This window comes from Vombatus ursinus, unplaced genomic scaffold (genome assembly GCF_900497805.2).
Source record: "Vombatus ursinus unplaced genomic scaffold, bare-nosed wombat genome assembly UNPS02014779.1, whole genome shotgun sequence".
Taxonomy (NCBI): Eukaryota; Metazoa; Chordata; class Mammalia; order Diprotodontia; family Vombatidae; genus Vombatus; species Vombatus ursinus.
Window position 1 is genome coordinate 33501273 of NW_020954557.1, and position 6000 is coordinate 33507272.

Sequence of the window (6000 nt, forward strand, 5' to 3'; positions counted from 1 at the left end):
ACATGGTGTTGCTTTATGAGTAAAATTACTGGTGAAATATAAGGAAATGACTATAAAACAATTTTGCTTACATTCCAAAGACATTATCTGAAAGCAATTTAAGCTCAACTTAGCCAAGAGGAGGTTCAGACAATATTAGATTTTTGGAAAATTAATAAGGGAAGAGAGTAGAAGCTTAGAACCTAACAAATGATTTCAAATAGAATGTGGCCCAGGAAGAGTTCAGAGCAATTTAAAAACATGGACCACCAGGGCACTACAAAACTCTACTGGTAAAAGCTGGATATTTCATCCTTATTTTCAGATACAGAGCTCTAATGTAGGGGGCAAAAATAGAAAAAAGTCTTCTACAATGGAATTGGGAACAAAACAACACTTTTTAAAGACAAATTCCCTTACAGAGACTAATCCTGGGCTATAAAAACATCTTTTGCTTATCCATTTGCAGTGTTATTTATCCCAAAGTCTGTTAGCTATATTCTGATACTTCCAAGAATTATGATAACCTTGGTAAGAGTACGCCCTCTAACTGATGAAAATCACAGCCTTTCTGTGATTTAGTGGAGGTTTTAATGAGTTTCTATGATTCCCAGATTTTATTAGCTAGAAGCAAACCTGCTGGGTGTTTTGTTTGGTTTGCCATATTTCAGTTAAGCAACTGAAAGGATAGTGAATTTAAACTACTGATGAATTCTATTTGAAAATTGTTACCTGCTTTAAACACCATAAAAGTGTGACTCATAGAGTCATAGATCCTAGAGTCATCAATTGTCAGACCTGGAGGGGAACTTAGAGACCATCTTTTCCAACCCATTCATCGTACAGATAAAGAAAAAAAAAACTGATGTCTAGAAACATGAAATGATCTGCCCCAAATCCACAGCTAACAAAAAACTGAGAGGGAAACCCAGATCCTCTGAATCTAAATGTAGTTGTTGGTGTGCTCTTTCCTTGAATTACCTCATATTTACTTATAACTTTTCAAGGGAAGGAAATACTTTTTATTTTGGCTGTTCTTCTTCTCCTCCTCCTCCTCATCCTCCTCCTCTTTGTCCTCCTCCTCCTCCTTCTTCTTCTTTTTTTCTTCTTCTTTCTCTTACAACTCCTTCTCCTCTTCCTCCCCCTCCTCATCTTTCTACTCTTTTCCCTCCTCTTCTTCCTCCTTTTCCTCCTTCCTTCCTAGACTTTCTGGGTTACTATAATGATATCACTGTGTTTTCAAAGACTAGATCTAAGCTGCTATTGCTGAACAGTGTCTATCTGAGCAATGATCTCTCTGTGTTTCAATGGCAGCACTAGTAGCCTGTTGGCAACCCCCATATTATTCAAGTGACATGTTCACTGTAAATAGACTGACCTATTTGGGCCCAGCATGCTTAAAGTATTTTTCCCTCTCCTGGTTACCATTGAAGATAATATCTTTAAAGCTTTTGTAATGATTAATCTCATGTTTGAGTTCTGGTCTTGACTCTCTATAAGTTTGGAGAACAGGAAAAGGGTTTGAGGCATCCTCTGTGAAGGGCCATTGTCTCTGGAATTTCTTTCATCATTTTGTCCAGTTGAGCCTAGTTTATCACAGTTTATCTTTTTGGAAATCCCAGTTGCAACACTCTCAAACATTCATATTCCTTTGAAAGAATGTAGTTGGCATGTAAGCAGGTCACTATCAATAAGCATTTATTAAGCATATAATAGTAAGGGAAAAGTAACTGTGTTAGTCACTGAATAAATATTTTCTTATGGAAAAATATGTTTTCAGATTTTCTGAAGTAGTAAAAATGCACGTATTCAAAAATCTGTTATCAAAATACAGTTACTATTGTCCCAATAGAGGACATTTATGGCTTCACTGATTAACTCCTAGTTGTTTTCAGTGACTTAAATGTCCAGAGAACTTAGTGACCAGCCCTTTGGTAAAGTTTGGAATAAAACATAATGTAGGATGCTCTATACTTTGATAGATCTATGATTTCACCACTTTGGTGAATATATATATATATATATATATCACCAATATATATCACACCTCCTTTTCCTCCTCCTCATCAGAACTAGCATTTATAAAGTACTTTAAGGTGTGCAAAATACCATATACTTGTTACTTGATTCATGGAACAGTGATAATGATATATTAAAAATAAGTTATAGAGATAGAAATCTCTGAAGGGCTGATGTGTAGAAGAAGAATTAAATTAATTTTCCTTATATCCTCAAATCAGAACCAGAAATGTGGGTTCAAAATTGCCAAATATCAGTTTTAGGCATGATATGGGGGGATGTTCCTAATCATTCATGTTGTCCCCTGGTGGAATGGCTTACCTCCAGAAGGAAGAGCTTCCTCTTCATTGGAGTTCTTCTAGCATAGCCAGGAAGTCTGCTTCTGGGGAATGAGCAGGAGGGACTCTCATTCAGATATCATTTGAACTAGTTGACCTTTGAAAGTTTTTCCAGTTTTGAGATTGTTCAATTCTGATTGTTGATAATTTAACTAAAACCATCCCTGTCAGCATATCATCCACTGTCACTACCTGTGTGACCTTGGGCAAATAGATTAATTTCTCTGGGCCTCAGTTTTCTCATCTGTAAAATGAGACCATTGAATAAAATGGCCTCCAAAGTCCCTTCCAATTCTAAATTCATGATCCCATCATCTAAAATAATGATCTGAATTAAGCCAAAAACATTCCCCTCCTATGGAAGAAAATGTCTTTTAAAAATTCATCTCTGTAAATAAATTACAAAGTTGTTCTTAATCAAATGAAAAAACAAAGTGCTCTTTTTACATGGATGCTAGAACTCAATAGGCTTGAGAAAGCATTTAGATGAACAGTTCATATCCAAAGGGACAAAAACACTGCCCATCCAAAGCAACTGTTTGCTATAGTAATCTATACATAATTTCTTTTTTTTTAATCTTTTTGTTGGGCAATGGGGGTTAAGTGGCTTGCCCAGGTCACACAGCTAGTAAGTGTTATATGTCTGAGGCCGAATTTGAACTCAGGTCCTTCTGACTCCAGGGCCGGTGCTCTAACCAGTGCACTGCCTAACTGCCCCCAAAGAATCTGAACACCATACTCCAGGGCAATATTTTTTGGGGGGTGAGGCAATTGGGGTTAAGTAACTTGCCCAGGGTCACACAGCTAGTAAATGTCAAATGTATGGTCTGAGACCAGATTTGAACTTAGGTCCTCCTGAATCCAGGGCTGGTGCTCTATCCACTGCACCACCTAGCTGCCCTTATACATCATTTTTAAGTTGGCAATGCCACTTTTCAAGAAAAAGGCCATTAGCCTAAGTAACTATTTCAGAATCAGAAATTATTTAATTGTGGTTTGAATTTTTCCTCCTTTTTTTCTTTTAACATCAATTCCTCTTTTGCTAAATATACTTTGAGAATGCTCTTTTAAAGATGGGTTTCCATGATACTACTCTATCCTGGTTTAACTTCTTACTTGTCTGACCTCTCTCTCTCAGTCTCCTTTGCTGGATTTTCATTTAGGTTAAGCCTGATAATGATGACTATATCCCAGGATTCTGTTCTAGGCCCTCTTCTCTTCTCCGTACTATTGTGTTTATCGATATCATCAGACATCATGATTAATTTATTATTTATGCTGATCATTCTCAGATCTGCTTATTCAGTCCTAACCTGTTTCCTAACTCCTAGACTCACATTTCCAACTGCCTACTGGATATCTCAGGCTGGATGTCCCATAGATATCTTAAACTCACCTTGTCTAAAACTGAACTCATTATCTCCTCCCCACCCCCTCCTTGCCAAGTACTTCCCTCTTCTAAACTTCCCCATTAATGTTGAGGGTACCACCATGCTTCCAGTCAACTAGGCTCACAACTTAGGTGTCATCCTTGACTTCTTACCACTTATGTCCAATCTATTGACAAGTCCTATTAATTTTACCTTCCTCACAACCCTTGAATATACCCCCTTCTCTCTTTTAACACTACTACCACCCTGGTGCAAGTTCTCAATACCTCAGCCTGGACTATTACAATAATTGCCTTTTGGTTGGTCTCCCTGACTCTAGTAACTCCCCACTCCAGTCCATATTCCAATAAGCTATTAGATTGATTTTCCTAAAGCACAAATACCCCTGCTCAAAAAAAAATCATTTGGTGCCCTGTAACCTCTAGGATCAAATATAAATTCCTTTGTTTGGTCTTTCATAACCTGGCCTTATCCTACCTTTCCAGTCTTCTTATATCTTATTCTCTCCCACATAATCTGTGATCTAGAGATGCTGTCCTCCTTGATGTCTCACAAGACACTCCATCTCCCAACTTCATGTATTTCCTGGAATTCTCTCACTCCTCATCTCAATCTTCCATAGCTTCCTTTAAGTCCCAGCTAAAATCCCACTTAGAAGTAGCCTTTCCCGATTCTCCTTTTTGTCATTGCCTTCCTTCTAAGATTATCTTCAATTTATCCCATATGCATTATCCATACATAGTTATTTTCATGTTGTCTCTCCCATTAAAATATATGCAGGGACTGTTTTTGCCATTCTTCATATCCCTAATGCTTAGCAAAGTATCTTAGACCTAATATTTAGGGGCTTAATAAATGGTTGTTGACTGATTATATTCCAGCTGCTATAACTCTTCTCAGAAATTATTGACTTCTAGTGGGGGAATAGGGTGGTGAGAAAAATTTTAATCTTTTTGTCCCTTTTAATATGTATTGCGTGAGAAGCAGCTTGGCACAGCAGAAAGAGAGCGTGGAGTGAAGAAGATCAGATTTTATTACTCTAATACATACTGGCTAAGTGCTCATGGGCAAGTTATATGATGTTAGCAATCAGGGCAAAGAGTGAGGGAAATGTCTACAAGTCACAGGAAGCAAAGCTAATGACATGTTATAGCATGGTACATATATATGCTACATACATTATATGTGATAATAGATAATATAATATATTATATGTACTATGTGTGATAATATATCATGTATATTATACATATACATATATATTGTATATATCATGAAGCATAGAGATAACTTAAAATGGTTTTAAAGTCTTTGGTTCAGAGCACAGGCTGTGATAAGCTGAGGAGGGCATAATAAAGTTAAATTGAGGATTCAAGATGTCCATGCTACTAAAGTAATACATGCCTTTAAAGTCACTCTGGGCAAGTGAAATAACCACTCAGAGCCTTACTTTCCTCCTCTGTAAAATGAGGAAGTTAAACTAGATGAACTCTGAAGTTCCTTTGGGATTACTCAATTGACAAAGATTTATTGAGCACTTACTGTGTTCCAGGCGTTGTTCTAGGCCTAGGGATACAGAGACCAGAAGCAAACAGTCCCTGCCCTCAAGGAGCTTATATTATCTCAGGGGAGAAAACATTTGTATAAATAACTTTTGTAACAAAGCAAACTGTTGTTGGAAAGCACTGGAAAGAAGATGACCTATGGTCCGATGATCCTACCAGTTACTGGAAAATTATCACGCAGGGCTTGTATGACTACTTTTGAGGGATATTGTAAAAAATACTCATGGTTTCAAAAGGAGTTGAGCTAGATGACCTCTGAGGTCATTTATACTTCTAAAATTCTTATGGTTCTCTAAGTACATGTTCTGACTTTTCTATAGCTTCCTCCACTGTTACAAAACACAAAAACATAGCATGTTAGAGCCAGAAGGAACTTTAAAGATGATTACCTAGTGTAATCCATTATCTTACAAATGTGGAAACTGAGGCCAAGAAGAGAAATAACTTCCCCAAAGTCACACATGTAGTAACTTGAGGTCTGGAATTTGAAGCAAGGTCTTCCAACTACAAATCCAGTATTCCTTAATGACATCTTTTTTCCAGCCTTAGGGGATGTTATGTAACATTTTGCTATAGACAAATGTTTGATAAAATGAATGAACGAAAACATTCATTAGATTCATATGTTCATTCAACAATTATTTATTGGGTTTCTACCATGTACACAGAATTATGCCAAGCTCCATCTATCATTTTCACATGTCATAT